We start from the raw sequence: 20,008 nt of genomic DNA on the forward strand, positions 1-20,008 counted from the left end.
TAACTGAAATCCCTCATAACAAAATGAAGATCCCAACACTGACACAGAAGTCTTCATCAAAAGCCTAGCTTTCTCTTGTTAAAGAAAAAAAAAATATTAAGACTCCTCATCACAGGGAGTGCATCTGCAGGAAAGTTATGAGTGTTTCTATTAGAAGACATTAAAAGCCTCCTCCAGGCCAAGGCCAAATTCATCCTTTTCTCCTCTCAGCTCCCTCAGCCCTGTGTGCCCAGCTGCAAGAAGGCACTGGCACATCTTGTCACTGCCAGCTGTGTCCTCCTGGAGGGTGAGGCCCTTGAGGACAAGGATGGTGACCTGTTAACCCCTGTGTCCCTGGAGACCAGCAGTACCCAGGGAAGAATTAAAGCCACCTGGCTCCAGGCTGCTGGACAGTGAGCGTTCCCAGGGGTACAACCGACCCTTTCATGGCTTCTTCTGAGAATCATCAGTTCCCAAAGCATCCTTTTACTTGACTGCGGGTTTTGTTTCTTGAGACTGATTTTCAGAGAGTCTAAAATTGCCCCCCTAAAACTCGATCATGAAGGCCTTGACCTATTATCAGAATAATAAATGTTTTGAGTTGTAATGACTTGTTTCCACAGTGCTCAAAGCATTTTGCAGGTAGCGCCGTTTTTGGCCAGCAGATACTGCAGGGTGGGTGATGCACAGCCATGTAGCCACGCTTCTGTAGCCATCCTTTGTCACCTGCGTCACAGTCTCCCTTCTACAGGGATGGCCTGGGCACGCAACAAAACAGCCAAAGAGTAAGAGTATTGATTCCCCAGTCAACACAGATTGGGCTTGGGTCCTGTTTTAGTGCTTCCTGCTTATAACTCCTTGGGCAAAGCTGCTTTTCTCTCTTGGCCTCAGTTCACACTTCATAGGGCTGTGGTGAGGACTAGCAGAGACAATTTGGGTAAATGAGTTAGAATGGCGCCTGGGTCTGCTCAGCACTCAGTAAACACTAGTTGCCATCATTGATGTTATTTTCGTGACTCTCGCTACCTTTATTTACCCTTAAATAGGAGATGGCAGAGAAAGTCAAAGTTATACAGCAGCCTGAACAAAACAACTGTAGGCAAGGGCCTGGTGGAATACACTATTAAATGCCCGCTGAAGGCCAACTAGTGGGACTTCTCCTCCTCGCGTCACTCTGCAGCCCCAAATCAGCAATGGGACAATCTGGAATCTGCTACTGCCAAGCAGGAATGCCTGAGGTGAGTGGCACCAGCCGCACAGGGCACAGGTACCTGGGGTGAGAAGCATCTGTGGTCGTGTAAACATCCTCTCCACCAAGATGCTCACCAACAGACGTATCAGCAAAACCGAAATGCAACTGTGCATAGCTGCTCCCACCCTATCAGCCTTGACTCAAGGGTCCTTCGGCAAAGCTTCCTCCAAGGAAATATATTCTGTACACAGATGAAAAAGACCCTTGAAAGCAATTCCAGGGCAGGGTCTTCTGGAAGGTTGTGAGAATGAGCTCCAGCTCCAGAAGTCTGAGTGAAGTCATTCTGATCCTGTTGGAGCCCCAATCCCGATATGGACCTGCTCTCTCAGGCTAACGTCAGACCTTCACCACCTGGAAGGGCTGAGCACAGCCACACCCAGAGAACCCCCGCTTCTGCAAAGAAGGAACGCAGCTGCGGCGCCTGTGACCTTAAGTGGTTTGCACAGTCAATATTCCCCACTCTGACGGGAAATGGCCGTGAAATGGCAAGGAACTTCCCAAAGGCTCCATAAGAAATCCACTGTGGGGCTAAAAGGAGAAACTCAGGAAGTTTAGGGAAAGGTAACCACATCCCAGTGGGAGTCCAACAGCTTTACAGCTTATTGGTTAAAACCGTAAGTTTTAATTTCAGATTGGATCTTAACGTAACAATCCCTGGCTGCAAGACCTGCACGAATATGGAAAAACAGGAAAGAATAATAGGAAAAAAATCAGCAAAGGTGACTCTTGGGACTGATATTTTATTACACCACACTTGATCCTAACCCAAAGGTCAAAAAGCAATAGGATTTTCCTCTCTACTTAACCTGGAGCTTCTCCAACCATTATTTAAAGTTGGACGTTCTGAGGATATGAAGCTGATTCAAAAATAAAAGAGGGTTTATTTTGGTGGGGAGTGGCAAATAAAAAGGAAATACACTATTAACAGTCTTAAAAGAAAAACCTACCCTATGAAGAGTATCAGGACCAAAAATAAACTTCACATAAATGTAAAATAAACTTTTACAACCAATCTTCTCCTGGTGGTGTTTTTTCTTCCCATCCAACTTAAACGTAAGCAAGACAGGACATTGACTGAGATGAACTTTTCCCTTTTTAGAGAGTATATGGAACCTTTAAGTCCTGAGCTAAATATAAATAAACCTTTAAAAGGTCAAATTTTCAATGAGATGAGAATATAGTACGGAGTCCTCGGCTTCCCATGTGATGTGATTATCCAGCAGAGCCACGAGATTGGTGCCCTGCTCCTAGCTCAGAGAGAGACGGAATATCTGCGGGGTGAATGAACGGCCCAGCATCCCCTGTCCCTGTCCGCTCCCACCACTGTGTCACACTGACCTCAGGATCCGCACAGGTGGCTCCCTGTACCTGGCACACATGGCTCATATTCTCTTCTTTCAATAGAAAAACATTTCCTTCCTTGAAGCTACTGCTAGACCGTAGAAGTGCCAGGCACTTCCACTGCACTGTCTCAGAAATCTCACTAGGAATCAGGCTGCCATGCTCTGAGAAAACCCAAATCAGCCCAGGCAGAAAGCCACATTGAAAGGCTACATGTAGGTGTTCTGGCTGACAGCCCACCTGAGGTCCCTGTTCCAACCACGCACCTGCAGGACACATAGGCAAAGACACCCAAGATGACTCTAGCTCCCATGGTTGAATCTCCCCTGCTGAGGCCCCAAATGTCATGGAACACTGAGTGTGAATAACCCACAGAATCCATGAGCAAAATAAAATGATTATTTCACAGCCCCAAGTTTTGGAGTCGTTTGTAACAGAGCTAGAGTAACTGCGACGTCATCTCTCAATAAACGGAATCACAAATCTGAATGAGAACCCAAAGTGAAAACCCAGCCAGGTGTTTAAACACTCTGGGAAGAAGGTGGTCCCTGAAACAACAGATGAGGTTAAAATCCCAGCTCCGAGTGTTACTGCTCTTTTAGAATTTGTCTAGCAGGTTTTCTGGTCTTTACCAGGAAGTCTCTCCTGCCCCTCCACAAGAAAATCCCAGCTCTGTCATTAACCGCCTGTGGAGCCTGGGCTCGTTACTTCTCTGAAGTCTCTACTATACAAACTGTAAAATGGGATTAACAGAAGCTAATGAGACCACTGCAGGGATTAAATGGGACGTTTAAATAAAGTGCGAGGCCAGGTATGTAAGGTCTTGTTATTAACATCCCATGTGAGACCTTATCAAAGTCGTATACATCTTCATTTTATGATTTATAACTCCATCATGCTTCTCAAGCTTATTGGAAAATTAGAATGAGAGGTGATGATGAAAGCAGTAACACGTAAAAATATTAAGCGAGACTTAAAGAATTTTAGAACTGTATCATTTTTCCAACCTCCAGCTGATTTTCTCTATAACATACACTGTTAGCATCTATAAAACATAACCTTGAGTAGGTAGGAAATCGGGATTGTATTCCTTAAAAAGTATATACACAAATATACTTTACAGTATGAGACGTCTTTGGATGTCTCAGTCTTATAGTAAGAATTAAAATGTATTGCCTTCTGGCCAGGCGCAGTGGCTCACATCTGTAATCCCAGCACTTTTGGAGGCCAAGGCAGGTAGATCATCGGAGATCGGGAGATCGAGACCACCCTGACAAATATGGAGAAACCCCGTCTCTACTAAAAATACAAAAATTAGATCGGCATGGTGGTGCATGCCTGTCATCCCAGCTACTTGGGAAGCTGAGGTAGGAGAATCACTTGAACCCAGGAGGTGGAGGTTGCAGCGAGCCGAGATCATGCCACTGCACTCTGGCCTGGGTAGCAAGAGCAAAACTCCATCTCAAAAAAAAAAAAAAATGTATTGCCTTCTTTCTGTAAGTGACAGGTGCAATTCTAATTGCATGAGATACATTATCTCATTTGGTCCTTATAGCAATCCGACTAAATAGGTTCTAGTACGATCCCAACTTTCTAGGTAAAGAAACTAAAGCACAGGGAGGTCACATCACTGGCTCAGGATCACACAGTGATGAAGTGACAAAACAAGGATTCCCAATCCAGGCGTTCCAAAGCCCGGCCACGCTCTTAACCACCCCACAGTAAGGCCTTCCTGAGGTCATTTTCTTGAGGGTTAAAATGTGAGCTCACACTGAGTTCATTTCCTAACTAATTGTTGGGAACTTAAAAAGTACTCTTAATAATTATCCTGCCACTCAAGCTCCCTCAAAGAAACACAAGAGAAAGAGAGAAAAGACTTTCACCAGGACACAGGAAAAAAACGAAGTTTTCTGCTGTCTCTAACAGACTTGGTATGTGAATGACACGCATCCATCCTCAGAGACCCCTGGGCATGTATACAGGGCAGGACCCAGCAGGTGGCAGCTGAGTGTTAATGGTCCATGTCACATGGCTTGGATTCTGCTGAAATCCTGAGACAAAACTCAACGAGCTACCAAAACAACCTACAAAATCCCCATGATCCTCACTAGCTCAGAATTCATAGAGCAGGCAGTTCAGTTTCCTTCCTTCTTTAAACAAAAATGCAGGGTCATAAATGGCCCTTTGGAATTTCTGAGACTGAGGGCAAGCAGAAGCACAGGATGAATAAAGGATGACAGGTCCTCCACTGGTGCAACATGACAAACAAGGTACTCCCTTCCATGCTCCGCTGCCACCTTCCAGCCCAAGCATCTCCTTGCTTTACTCGTCCCTAGGAAAGCAGAAAGCAGATTCCCTCCCCAGGACCCAGATCTCCTTTGTGGTCTATATTACTATATCTCAGAGGGTGGTCCCAGGACCAGCCCAGTGCTTAGAAATGCACTCCCAGCTCCCACCCCAGACCCACTGAATCAGAAACGCTGGGGTGGGGCCCAGCAATTTGTGCTTTAGCAAGTCCTCCAGGTGATTCTGATGCCTGCAAAAGTTTAAGAACCACTGGTCTCAAATAAGAGCCACAGGCCTGAATGATGGGACCACAAGAGGGCTCTAGTTCATCCCGTCCAGCCCCACTTCCAGCTTATGTCCAGAGAGTGAGTCTAGCCACTTGAATAACTTTCCACTCAATACCCACACAAGAAGGTCCAGCCTTTTTGTCCAATTGTCTTATCTTACTCAATCATCATTTCACTCATTAAACATAAACCATGGGGAGCACAGGTATAGTTTTGTGAGACTCTGAGCTTCCCATAAGCACAGCTCAGATTTTTCACTCTCTCTCAATCTCTTGGACAACTTGTGTGTGATACACTGCCTCCAGTAGACCTTCCTGCCCTGAGTTGAGCCCTGGCCTGGGAACAGCAACTCTGGGCGTGCAGTGCTGCTATGCAATCCCTCCTGCCCCCAAAAGGGCCTCTGCTGAGATGCCTCCCCTAAGGGACCATCTACTGGGCTTCTTCGTTTCTACATTACCACTCCTAAAGTAAAGGCCCTTCTCAGAAAAAGTGGGTGATATGTTTCTGGCCTGATGGTCCTCAGTGTCTTAAGCAATTGGAGAATGGCAGGCTTAATTTACAAAAGGCCCACTGTTCCTGGATATATTCCTAGCATGCAATACAAACAGCCTCATCTGAGCCCTGATTTAGATCACTGAAGTTGGGCTTTTCATTTCTGAAAAGCCCAACTTTTCAGAAAGCCCAACTACTCTCATCAGTAGGTTCTCATAAGTGGGATTCTCGTCCAGCTCTACTTCTGTACTATTTTTTCTAATGTTTTCTCATCTCTCTACTCCCTGCAGTTATTCTAGCCCATTATTAATTCTCTTCTGCAGTTAAAAAGAAAAAGAGTTAAAATAAGAATCTCTGTATTTCTGGAAACTCTCACACATGTCAACAGGTCAAAGTTTGCCATGGTGAAAGGTGCCAGTGTTCCCAGTGGTCCTCACCCAGGTCAAGTACAGAAGTAGATCCTCCTCCTCTGGGAATCTCACATACTCCTTTATTAGGTGAATAATGAAATACTCTCAAGCGAATCTGATAGATGAGATCAATGGGCAACACGCTGGAAAAGGAAGCCACCTGCTAGACAGAGGCAACCCAAATCTATCCACTTCCAGTGACACCAAGCCTATCTGTTGTTCAAAATAAACCTGTAAGGCAATCTGGGCCCCAAACTCCTCTTTGCAAGTCACTACTGCATCATCCCCCCCAATTCTGTCCCAAAGGGTCCCACCCAACTGAGATACAGTTCATGAATTTTTCAGACACTCAATATTTAAGAATAGCAACAACCAGAATAACCCATGGGACTCTAAAGCTGTCCAGCAAAAGCTGCCAAGCACTTGAGTGGTGCATCCTACTGGGTTCTCTGCTGCATCCATGAGAAGGTCAGCCAAGGCCAGGGGTGGCCCAACCCAGGGCAGAAATGCCAGGGCTCTGAGGGATCAAGGCAGCTGCTTTGGTGCATGGCAAAATCACTGACCAACCCTACCTATTTTGGGGGAGCTGGTCTCTCACAGTTGTGTGATCCTCAGAGAGTTTAAAAGCTCCCACTAGCATTACTCAATGATATGCATTCTCAAAGCAGCTTCAGAAGTGCATGTTGCATATCCCTAATTGAAATGCTTGGGACCGGAAGCCTTTCAGATTTTGGATTTTTCCAGATTTTGAAATATCTGCATATAATAAAGAGATATTTTGAGGATGGGACTTAAGGCTAAACTTGAAATTCATTTATGTTTTATAAACACCTTCTACACATCCCTAAAGGTAATTTTATATAATATTTGAAATAATTTTGTGCATGAAATAAAGTTTTGACTGCAACTCATCACATGGGGTATGGTGTAGAATTTCCACTTGTGGTGTCACGTCAACAACTCAAAAAGTTTCAGATTTGGTGGCATTTCAGATTTTCAGATTAAGGATGCTCAACCTGTACCAACATTCTGTCAACAGCAAAGTGAGCTGGTGGCCAAGTCTAATCCAGCTTCACACTCAGCCACCACTTTGCACCCAGAGACCTGTAGTCTTTCACACCAAGGTTTATCAATATCTCCTTCACATATAAAGGCCATGTCACAGGACCTTTGCATGTGCTATTTCCTCTCCCTGGAATGTCTCTTCCCCAACTCTACCCTCATGATATGGTTTGACTGTGTCCTTACCCAAATCTCATCTTGAATTGTAGCTCCCACAGTTCTCACTGTCATGGGAGGGACCCAGTGGGGGGGTAACTGAATCATGAGGACAGATCTTTCCCGTGCTGTCCTCGTGACAGTGAATGTCTCATGGGATCTAATGGCTTTATAACTAGGAGTTCCCCTGCACAAGTTCTCTCTCTTGCCTGCTGCCATCCATGCAAGATGTGCCTTTCACTTTCTACCACGATTGTGAGGTCTCCCCAGCCATGTGGAACTGTGACTCCATTAAACCTCTTTTTCTCTATAATTTACCCAGTCTCAGGTATGTCTTTATCAGCAGTGTGAAAACGAACTAATACAGTAAATTGGTACGAGGAGTGGGGCACTGTTGCAAAGATACCTGAAAATGTGGAAGCAACTTTGGAACTGGGTAACAGGCTGAGGTTGGAACAGTTTAGAGGGCTCAAAAGAAGACAGGAAAATGTGAGAAAGTTTGGAACTTCCTAGAGATGTGTTGAATGGTTTTGACCAAAATTGCTGATAATGATATGGACAATGACATTCAGGCTAAGGTGGTCTCAAATGGAGATGAGAAACTTGTTGGGAACTGGAAGAAAGGTAACTCTTGCTATGTTTTAGCAAAGAGACTGGTGGCATTTTGCACCTGCCCTTGAGGTTTGTGGAAATTTGAACTTGAGGGAGATGAATTAGGGTATCTGATGGAAGAAATTTCTCAGCAGCAAAGCATTCAAGAGGTGACTTGGGTGCTGTTAAATTCATTCAGTTTTAAAAGAAAAACAGAGCATAAGAGTTTGGAAAATTTGTGGCCTGACAATGCAATAGAAAAGAAAAAACTATTTTCTGAGGAGAAATTCAAGCTGGCTGCAGAAATTTGAATAAGTAACAAGGAGCCAAATGTTAATTGCCATGACAATGGGGAAAAATGTCTCCAGGGCATGTCAGAGGTCTTCATGGCACCCCCTCCCATCACAGGCCTGGATGCCTAGGAGGAAAAAATGGTTTCATGGGCCAGGCCCAGGGTCCCCCTGCTCTGTGCACCCTAGGGACTTGGTGCCCTGTGTCCCAACCACTCCAGCCATGGCTAAAAGGAGCCAAGGTACAGCTTGGGCTGTTGCTTCAGAGGGTACAAGCCCCAAACCTTGGCAGCTTCCACAAAGTCAATCATTAAGGTTTGGGAAACTGCCTAGATTTCAGAGGATGCATGGAAACACCTGGATGCCCAGGCAGAAATCTGTTGCAGGGGCGGGGCCCTCATGGGGCCCTCATGGAGAACCTCTGCTAGAGCAGTATGGAAGGGAAATGTGGGGTGAGAGCTCCCACACAGAGTCCCTACTGGGGCACCACCGAGCTATGAGAAGAGGGCCACCATCCTCCAGACCCCAGAATGGTGGATCCACTGACAGCTTACACAGTGCACCTGGAAAAGCCACAGACACTCAATGCCAGCCCATGAAAGCAGCCAGGAGGGGGGCTATATCCTGCAAAGCCACAGGGGCAGAGCTGCCCCAGTCCATGGGAGCCTATCTTTTGCATCAGTGTGACCTGGATGTGAGACATGAAGTAAAAGGAGATCATTTTGGAGCTTTAAGATTTGACTGCCCTGCTAGGTTTCGGAGTTTAGCTCCTTAGGTTTGACCAAGTTCTCCCATTTGGAATTGGTGTATTTACCTAATGCCTGTACCCCCATTTTATCTAGGAAGTAACTAACTTGCTTTTAATTTTGAAGGCTCATAGGCGGACAGGACTTGCCTTGTCTCATATGAGACTTTGGAATGTGAACATCTGAGTTAATGCTGAAATCAGTTTAGACTTAGGGGGACTGCTGGGAAGGCACAATTGGTTTTGAAATGTGAGGACACAAGATGTGGAAGGGGCCGGGGGTGGAATGATATGGTTTGGCTGTGTCTCCACCCAAATCTCACCTTGAATTGTAGCTCCCACAATTCTCAGTGTCATGGGAGGGACCCAGTGGGAGGCAGCTGAATCATGAGGACAGGTCTTTCCTGTGCTGTTCTCGTGATAGTAAGTCTCATGAGATCTGATGGTTTCATAAAGAGGAGCTCCCCTGCACAAGTTCTCTCTCTTTGCCTGCCCTATCCACGTAAGACGTGCATTTCACTTTCTGCCATGATTGCAAGACTTCCTCAGTCATGTGGAACTGTGAGTTCACGGAACCTCTTTTTCTTTATAATTTACCCAGTCTTGGGTATGTCTTTATCAGCAGTGTGAAAACAGACTATTACACCCCAACTCTTCATCAATCCAGCAGACTCCAGCCCCTCTTCTGTGGCCCAGCTCCTCTCTCAAACAAATGAGAGCAGAGCCCAGGAAGGCGATCATTTTGGCAACTACATCAACATGGGATGTCACCTGACTCATAGTCTAATTGATGTCAGCCACAGACTCTAACAAAACAATTGAGAGAATCACAGATTTTTAAGGAATAAGATGCTCAGGGCACACATGGTCCAAATTCCCTCTCAGTGATGGGGACAGGGATCCCATGGCTCTTGCTTGAATATCTCTGGTGACAAACTCATCATCTCTTGAGACAGTCAATTCCAAAGAACAAGCTGATCAGCCACAAGCCACAGGTGATGACCATGTGAAATTGGTCCAGTCTAGATCTTTCTCCTCAGTAGCCAAGCTCTGCTGAAGACTGCAGCACACCCACCACAGGAGCCCCAGCACTTATCCCACCTAGCCTTGCCCAAGTGGGGCTAACGGTAGTTGAAAACAGATTCCTAGTCTTCAGCTGAGCACTCTTTTAAAAGAACGTATAGTATTAAACCAACACCAGTTTCCTAGTTTTGATAATGTACTATGTATATGGCAAGATGTTATCACTGGGAAAAGCTGGGTAAAGGGTACATGGCGCTTTCTATAGAGTAGTTCCCCTCATCCTCACAAGTTTTACACTGCATGCTATTCTGAGTCGTGTAATGAAATCTCATGCCATACCACCCAGGATGGGCATCACCCCTTTGTCCAGCATATCCACACTGTTTACACTACCACCCATTAGTCCCGTAGTAGCTTCAATCTCAGTTCAACCTCAGTTATCAGATTGAAAAACCAGTAGATAAATCAGGACTACCCACAGTTTCAGGCATCTACTAGGGGTCTTAGAATGTATTCCCAATGGATAAGAGGGGACTATTGTACTATTCTTGACTTCTTATGAGTCTTAAACTATTTCAAGATTAAAATTTTTAAAAATAGATAGAGAGAGATGGAGACAACAGGAGCCAGGGTCCATGGTGGAACTCTTTGGGCATGGACATAGTGAGATTTTTCTGAGGTCTTTATCGTCTATAAGAACTATAATACTAACAGATATAGCCAATTTCCTTACTACTCAAAGGTGCCCAGTATTACTGGCTAAACGGTTCCCAACATCACACACAACCCAGTCAGTAGGCGTTCCATACTGTGGTCCCTAGACCAGCAGCATCACCTGGGAATGTTACAAATGCAGGTTCTTAAGGCCCACCTCAGAGGTACGGAATCTGAATCTCCAAGGAGTGAGCCTAACCGTCTGTTCATAGTGGGGCAGGGAGAGCAATATAAAATGTATCACTTTCACCATTTTCAAATATACAGTTCTATGGTATTAAGTACATTTACATTATTCTGCAACTATCACCACCATCCATTTCAGAACATTTTCATCTTCCCCACCCGAAATGCTGTACCCACCACCCATGATCTGTTTAAACAAGCCCTTCAGGTGATTCTGTGCCACCCTAGCGTAAGAACCACTCTACAGTCATGGAGGTGCGTTGGCTGCAGAGCGTATCTGGAAATTATCCTTCTGTACCTTTGACCTCTGCAGCCTTGTCTTCTTACCCAATGCTTGTCTTGAGAACACAGAGTGATCAGTTTTCTGCTGACCCACTTACCCCACCCTACTCTAGAACAACACTATAGGAGGCATGTGCCTGCTTGCATCTGCCAAACTAGCCTTTAACCAGAAGCCACAGTAACACTCCAGGCTCCCAAAAAAACAGGGAAGGAAAGTAATGAACCCACAAGGAGCACCGAGTATGTGCTAAGCACCCTCTGGGGCATTTCAGGTAAATGATTTCCATTAATCCTCATTACAATCCCATGCTGACTCCATTTTACAGAAGAGTAAACTGAGAACCTGATGTAATAAATGTGCCTCACGCCACCAGGCCGGCCGGTGCAGAGGTGGAAGTCATATTCCAGTTGGGTCCCCCGTCACTACCAGAGAGCCACAGGCCCTCAGGTCAGCAGTTACACTAGGCAGGACTTCAGAAGCCCAAGATCAGGCCCGTTTTGTCCAAACCGTTTAACCTCACCTGTGCTTTGAATCCCAGCTCCCTTTTCTACCCCTCTCATGAGGGTTGGTGTTTCGGAATGCCTGTTAATCCCACGGGCTTCTTTTAGCCCCTTTCTCCAGGTAGGGATGGTCGTGCTGCACCAGTGGATGACCCTGGCTGAGTTCTGCTCCGGGCTCCAAGGCTCTTTGGGGTAAGCCCCAGGGCCCAGCCCCATATGATGTTTGCATAGACAGGCATTCACCAGGTGCCTGTCAAATTAAAGGGGCAAGAATACCCATCTTGATGATGTGTCATAATTTAAAAAAAAAAATACACCCACGTACGCAGTAGCTGCTTCCTCTGGTCATAGATCAGTAATAATTTAATGACAAGCGAAGAGGAGAAAGGATCACATTTTCTTCCATTAAGACCAGCAATCAATCAAGGCTGTTAAAAATCCAGCTAAATTTAGCATGAGATATGGGCTTTCAGAAAGTCTTCCATAGTGTAGGTGGCCACTAAAAATATAACAAAACAATTAAGTCACCACGGGATTCGTGGAAGTCTATAAATGGCAAGGACCCTGGAGATCAGAAGTAGGGCTTGCCGTATCTTGAAACAGGTCTTATCGATGAGCAGGACGTAGAGAAAAATCTCTAGATATGAAACATCACTAGATTCTTCCATTATTTAAATATGAAGCTAAAGAAGAGTTTCTACAGAAGTAGAGAGAAAAGGTATATGAAGGCATGAAGCCAAATTATTTATGTTCTGTGATCAAGTACATTTGGGAAATGCCAAACAGTGCATCCTCCTTGTGTGCCTGGGCTTCTAAAGCCCCACGAAGGCCTGCAATAAAAAACCTGTCCTATGTTAAGTGCAGTATGTTCCAAAATTAATTTGAACTCACAATTTTGTTAGACATGAAACTCATTACTATTCTTTGAAAAACTACTTTGGGAAATGCTGTATGAAGAATAATATTCTTTATGTTGTCAAGTGATTTAAACAGGGATCTGGGTCTCATCAAGGAAGGACTGTCCCATAAAAATGATCAGCAAGAGCATTGCCACTGTCACGCAGGATGATAAAAACACCAGGGACTGACAAAAAAGGCGTGAGAAGCCGAGCCACACCCAGTGTCTGCTGCCTCCCAGGCAGGACTTCAGATGGGTGTGATGACATTACAGGGCAGCACCCAGGACCAACCCAACATCTGAGGGGACATAAATGGCTGTCACATTGACCTAGTAAAGCCACAGCTGGGAATCTGTCCTCCAGAATTGACAGTCAGGTGTCCCAAGGTGCTCACTGTAGCATGGCAGTGACAGGGGGAAATGAGAAAGAATTTAAACATTCCACAACTGGGATGAGTAGAAGAGGTACTGTGCATCCAGAATGGAGAAGTGGGATTCTCCACCCCCAGACGCCCTCACTCAGAGTTAAGCCAAGTATGGGCTGAGTGTCACCCGAACCAAATCTCCTGAGGAGGGCTGGTTAAACACGCACTGCTTCAGTCCAAGATTTCATTATGACAATCCCAAATTCTGGGGGTGGGGGGGAATTGCTAGCTGTTCCCTCTGAAGCCAAATTTAAAATGTAGGTAGGCAATCTCAGGTGACCAAGTGTTTCCAGCTGACTATTGGGTTATATGATCTGACAGGTCCTAGTCTACTCATAATAACCATCAAACAGAACTGTTTTTCACAACTGTTTGAAACTATTCTGGACAATACACAAAAGTTAACTCAAAATGGATCACTGATCTAAATGTAAAAGCTAACATTGTAAACTTCTAGCAGAATATCTTGAGCATATGTTCATTTTGGAAATACTCCAGCTTCCCCTAACATTCGGTGAACATTTATTGGGCAATTAGTCAATGTCAATTACTCTGCTCGGTGCTGGGGATATGGAGACAAATGAGACCGTTCCTGATGCCAAGCATCTTAAAATATCTTTGGAGTTCTTTATGGCTTTGTCATTAATAAAAATTATCCCAAACCTCTTTGAATTCATGTATGTTTCTTGCCAGATTATCCTGGTTGTAACCTAAGTTTCTGGACTGTTTAGCTCATTAATTAAACAAGTAAGGATCCATCTGTTACATGCTAACGTTTCTCTGTAACACAGCTCAGTAACACAGCTGATGTAAAGAAGAGTATCACGCCTAGGAAAATATAGGATGAAAGAGAAACAAATGTCAGATTCAGGAGAGCTCCGGAATAAACATCACTTTAAATCCGGACTAATATGGAACTGCCAAAGCGGCAGAAGAATCTAGCCAGGTATCGCGCTAAGAGATAGGACTGTACTGACCAGTGAGAGGAAACTGGCTAACAGGAAGGAATGAAACAACCACGGAGCCTCCATGCTGCGAGCATCTTCCCTACCACCATTGCCGATGAGGAGCAAAATAAGGATTTGAATTTCTTCTTATTTTCCCTGACCTTCTGCGGGAAGCGGGGAGGTGGTTAGAAAAGTGTCTAAAAGGTCAACTGTAGAGGAATAAAGGCATAAAAACAAAGAATGTGGATAATTCCACAGTGAAGTAAGTTCCAAAATCAACTAGAAACCCAAGGGAGCTCAGGACGCTGAGCCTGGAGGAAGTAGGCAGTGGGGACGTGGGACAGACAGACAGACATCTGTAGCTGCTCAGGCACAGAACTAGGAGGGGAGTGTGTGATGTCAGGGAGGCAGACTCTAGTTAAGCCTAAGACAGGGCTTTCAGGTTACCGATGCCATCCAGCGCTGGATGGGCTGCCAGACAAGCAGAGTCCACCCACGACCAGAAGGCCAGAGCTAAGGGATGTCTGTCATGGCCCCCAGTGCCCCATTCATGGCTCTCTGCTCTGAGAATAGGAGGAGCCCCACCAGCAGAATAGCTATAGGCAGAGAAGCTGAAGGATGGCCCGTGTTGCATTTCCCAGGCATTCCATACAGGTGCAGAGCATTATTTGTGGCATACAGGAAATTCTTATGCCCTGACTTCAACACAGAAAGCACAATAGTGTCTGCTTACTTCATCTACCTCTGTACCCTCCAAAGTCCTGAAAGCAATAACAGGGCTGACAGATGAGTCCCTGGAAGGCTTGCACTAGAGCCTGTGGGTGAACTGCGGGCCACCTATCCAGGTACGACCCCAGTAACTCCTACAATGCCATAAAAAGCCACATGAAAAGTTTGATCAGCACAAGGTCACCAGAAAACTGTACTAAAACGCCGGCTGAAAGCAACGATGCTGACCTCATCAGCAGCTGGACGGCAGCCCCTGTAATCCCGCCAGGCTTTCTGAAATGCTGGAAGGATTTTGCAGGCCCTCCTCACCATGCTCATGGAGCTTGGGCTCTAGAAACCAGAGTTTAGGAAAGTCAGAACCATGCTTCTTAACTTTTCTAAGTGTGAAAGCAACCTTTATGATACCGAAATATTTACCAGAACCTCAGGTGATAAAAGGTGTACTGTTACTATTAGTTAATTCAGAAAGTGCGTACGTTTTATGAATTCATTCAGGCCTCCTTACAACAATCCCAGTCTCCCAAGAGATCAGACACTAGACCTGCACTGTCTGATACAGTGCTACCACCCATGTGTGCCTAACGAGCTCATAAAATGAGGCCAATATTCACATCAGACTTCAAAGCGCTAGTACAGAAAAGAAGGCAAGTATTTCATTAACATTTTCTTGATTTGATGTTGAAATAATAACATTTTGGATATGTCGGACTAAATAATATATGTTCTTATGGGTGAAACTGAGTTCCCCCAAAATTCCTATGTTAACGTCCTAACTCCCAGTACCTCAGGATGGGACCATATTTGGAGACTGGGCCTTAAAGGGGTTAAGTTAAAATGAGGCCCTCAGGGTGTGCCCCAATCCAATCTGACTGTAGTCCTCATAACAGGAGGAAATGTGGACACAGAGAAACCCCAGAGATACGTGCACAGAGGAAAGACCACGTGCAGACACAGGGAAAAGGCAGCCACCTACAAGCCAATGAGAGAGGCCTCAGAAGAAGCCAAACCTCTGCACACCTGATCCCGGACTTCCAGCCTCCAGAACTGTGGGCAAATACATTTCTGTTAATTTAAGCCACCAAGTCTACGGTCTTCATTATGGCAGCTCTAGCAAACTGATATGTTACTGAAATTAGTTTTACTGTTTAACTTTTTCAACGTGGCTACTAGAAAATTTACAATTCCAGATGTGGCCACACTATATTGCTATGAGACAGTGCTTCTCTTGAGTTTTCACTGTAGGGACAACACCTCGATTCTGGGCAGAGGAGGGAGACGCCACTGCCTTGGGGCCTAGGCATGGTCCCCTCCACCTAAATCAGGTGTCTCACTGCTTGCCACCAGGGACCCAGGCAGTTGCCTTTCAACACAAGGTGGTGGCTCTGTGTGGTTTTCCTTAAAGGTGACAGCCTTGAACCATTTCCTGAAATTATGTGAGTCATTCCCTCATTCTTTCCGACACATTTTAAGTAATCTGGACAGGCACGTGCAACAGAGTGTATCTGAGCCTCGAAAATCACCATCTGGCAGGTCTTTATTTTGTTATTAAACAAAGAATTAACTCACAAAAGGCTAACAAGAGGCAGCAAGGACACCTGCCTGGAAATTCTGGCTCAGTGGATTTGTAGAGGACTCGACTGATGCATCTGCATATTTTCCAGTGGGCTGAGCTTAGCATTTTAAAAGCAATGTCTCATTTTATCCTCACGCCAACCCTGTGGGGCAGATATCTGACCCCTGCCCTTTCACCACATTAGATTTATACCCAAGGAGAGAGAGTGTCCAGAAAGCAATTCCTTATTAAATGACCTCAAAATGGTTGTGGGGTGTGTGTGTGTGTGTGTGCGCGCGCGCGCTCACATAGTGTCACCAATCACTTTTCCAGATTCAGAAAAGTTTGATTTATCACAAGAGGGAAAAAAATCTCTTTTTTTTAAGTTCAATCTGTTAACTCTTTACTCAGCTTTAGAAATGGACAGCAAGGAAGAAACGATGCTGGAACCTACTCCATCATTTATTTGATAAATAAAGTGTTATGGGGGTCCTATTCCCAGGAATGGTTTAGGGTGACAGTGCTGAATGCCATGAGCTCCCTGCTTTAAAATAACCTACGCTCTGATACAGAAGATAAAATGCAAATATCCAAGTAACACAAACACAGGCGGGAAGAAGGTGCTAAGACAACTCAGAGGTGAGGGAGCTCCCGACCAGAAGCCACAGCCCTCACTGGGGAGAAGGGTGAGAGGAAGGCGGGCGGAGAGGAATCACAGATCAGGGCGGCGGGCAGTCAGCCCGGGGGAAAAGGCCTGGCAGCTGGCTCTGGAAACGGAGTACATTTTGCACAGGTAGAGCCAAACCAAGCAGTGTGGAAGGCATAAGCATGTTTGACTTGCCAAGTCACGGCATTCAGAATGGATGCCCCAGCAGCCAGCTCCTGGGAGGCAGTGGTGATGGCTTACCAGTCTCCATCTGCCCGGGGCCCAGCCACAGTGTCTGGCACACAATGAGCACTCAATAAACAGGGTGCCATCCAAATCGAAACACTTGAGAGTGAAATAGAGAATTATTACTGATTGTGCTGGGACAACAGGCATGAATCAGGACTGTCCCAGGTACACCTGTACATAGGACACTGTATCGCTGATATATGTAGAGACAGAAGCAAATTGACAATAGAGAAGCATGGGGTGGAGGGAGCGCAAGTGTGGGACTAGGCCAAGTATGACAGTGCTCCAAGCGCAGGCGTGAAATCACTGAGCTGCCGGAGGGCAGGGCCCGGTCTCTTTCATCTTTGTCTCCCTCCACCAGACACAGAGCTTCGTGCCCGACAGGTACTCGACACATGCTGGTGGGCTGAATGCATGGACCAGACATCAAGTTCTTCAGAAGAGGGTTAAGTGACAGTCACTGTTTAAACTGCAGAGGCCACAGACGGGTAGGGAAGACCAAACAGAAGGACAGAGAACCACCAGGCCCCAGGACTCCTGCCCGCCCGGGACTCACCAGCCCACACTGTTTTCCTCCCGCCACAGAGCGTGGACACGTGCACAGGAGCGGCTGAAAGTGCAAGCTCTCCCAAGGTCAGGAGAAAGCTAGCACCAATCCACCTGGACACGGGCCACCCACAACGGGGTTTTCCCTTACTCAGACTGACTGAGAAAGGTACAATAATGAGGAAAACATCATCTTTTGTGTTCAAAGTCATACGAATAGTTAGTTGCTGGATGGGATTCAAACCTAAGCTTTTGCTGCTTACCAATTGTGAGCTCTTAAATAAATTAAACGCTCTAAATCTCAGATCCCTCAATGCTAAAACAAGATTTGATTTTTCTATATGTAGATATAATTCTGACACAATCTTCTGTATATAATCATATATTAATAATTATCATATGTAATTGTCTTCTGCATAAGGACTTTATGTGCATGTAAAACACACAGCACATAGTAAATGCTCAATAAGATAGCTATTGTTATTGTTACAACTTAATTTCTTTTTACTTACATAGCCCTTAATACACTTTTTTAAAAGAGGCAACTCTCTGTCACCTCTTCACACAAATCTCCTGGGATGTATATGAATAAACTACTCATCCACCATGGTTCCAGCTCCCATGAAGAGGGGCTGGGGCTGCCCTGTGAAAAGAGCCCAGGACACCAACAGATGGCTGCTTCGAAGGGGTGGGCTTCCTCAGCCTGGGGGCTTCCCTGGCTCTCTGTAGGTGACAGAATCCTTTCGGCAGAAAGGATTGACACACACAGCATACTCACTACAACCAACAAATTCCCCATCAGCAAAACAGAAGTCACGAAGGAAGCTGGTGGCAGTAACCTGCCAGGGAAGAAATACAGGAGGCCGCCATTTTCTCACAACATGCAGGAGGGACCCATGCAATTTCTCATATTCTGTTTGCCCCAAGCAAGCAGACCCAAAGAAAGGAGAAGGAAAACCACTTTAAAATTTTCTGCTTAATAAGAGCTTGTACTTCAAGAGCTTCCTGGTCCCTGGGGAGGGGAAATACATTTTTTACATAGCTGTGTCCAAAAACACTGCAGTGACGTTAAACAAAACTGCTGAAAAGTCACGCTCAGTCAGCTGACTGCTGACAACACTGTCCTTCCAGCAATAGGCAGAGAATGCAGAAGAAATTAGAGCCCACACCACCCTCCTATGAGGGGCAGCCCCTCCATTAACACACATCAGCACGGGCCAGTGGGCTGCAGAAGGCCACATGAAGTCAGTGCAGCTGACTGAAGCCTGGCCCCACGTCGTTGTGAGGAGCACTCGCTCTCACAGTCAGCATGAGGACAGAGGCATCTGGCCCCTCTGAGGCCCACTCACTTCCGATGCCTGCATCCGCTGCTGGCTGGTGGTCTGTCTTTGTCCCTCTTCCTTGTAACTTTTGGGGTCTACGTCTTCAAGCTCCTTACGCTCTTGCTTTGTGGTCTATGGACCAGCAGCACTGGCATCACCAAGGAGCTTGCTTGCTGGAAATCCACCTCAGACCTGCTGTGTCCAGATCTGCACTGAACAAGGTCCAGGGGCCTCACGTGCACACCAAAGTGCGGAGTGCTTGTCAACCGGCCCATGAAGATGACCGAGAGGCTCTGGCTTGCTCTGCTCCAGGGAGAAAGAACGAGCCACCTATGAGAGCTGCCTTACCATCTGCCCTCTCCTCTTCCCACATTGCCTATTTTCTCCACACTTTCTATTTTCTTCTCACCATCTGCTTCTAATAATTTTTTAATCCCCCAAACAACGATGAAACGAGGCTTGACCCCTTCCAAATGCAGAGGCAGTTAGAAAGAGAAGATTTGCAGGGTAGAGGAGAAGGGAAAGGGGCCCAGTGTTTACCAGACCCCTACTAAGAATCCAGTATTATTTCCCCCGTCTCAGCCGAGGACGTTGAAGCTCAGCAGTAAAGGTGAAGCAACTTGCCTGAGACCATGTGGTTGATCAGAGGGAGATCCGGTCCCGCCCAGCCCGGCCATGCTAAGCAGGAACAGCGCTTCAGTTCATGCGCTTCACACGTGTTGAGAAAGAAATCTCTCCACCCAGCACCAGCAAGAGCATCAGGAAGGAGGGCCTTTCTATACCAAAAGCCGGTATGTCTCAAACCTAAAATGCCTTCGCACCCAGGAATTCCACTTCCATCCTCTGCACTGTACCTTTTATCTAGTTCTGTGCCACTGAAAACAGAAAACAGCACACACAAGGTGGTGACATCCTTTGAAGGACCCACTCAAGGTGAACCATCCAACCTTCTGTTCTGTGTCCCCCATTGTATACGGGGCCTAGATGTGGATATAAACATTCGTGTGTGATTGCTCCAAAGCGCTGGAGGGAGAGATTATGGTCCACGCCACACCTGTAACTCAGGTTTTAATCAGCATGTCCAAGTACAATGTGAA

General features: G+C 45.9%; 1 protein-coding gene and 1 non-coding gene across 4 annotated transcripts in view; one reads left to right on the plus strand and one right to left on the minus strand.

Annotated features, from left to right (window-relative positions):
- The window catches only part of ITGA9 (integrin subunit alpha 9), a 362,228-nt gene that overhangs the window by 236,015 nt on the left and 106,205 nt on the right, over positions 1 to 20,008 (minus strand). The window lies entirely within an intron of this gene.
- On the plus strand, positions 3,155 to 3,216 carry LOC135268185 (U7 small nuclear RNA). The gene has a single exon (XR_010336466.1). It is a non-coding gene; the product is annotated as a U7 small nuclear RNA (small nuclear RNA).

Source organism: Aotus nancymaae, unplaced genomic scaffold (genome assembly GCF_030222135.1).
Source record: "Aotus nancymaae isolate 86718 unplaced genomic scaffold, 86718_ANA_hifiasm-v0.15.2.pri h1tg000038l, whole genome shotgun sequence".
Taxonomy (NCBI): Eukaryota; Metazoa; Chordata; class Mammalia; order Primates; family Aotidae; genus Aotus; species Aotus nancymaae.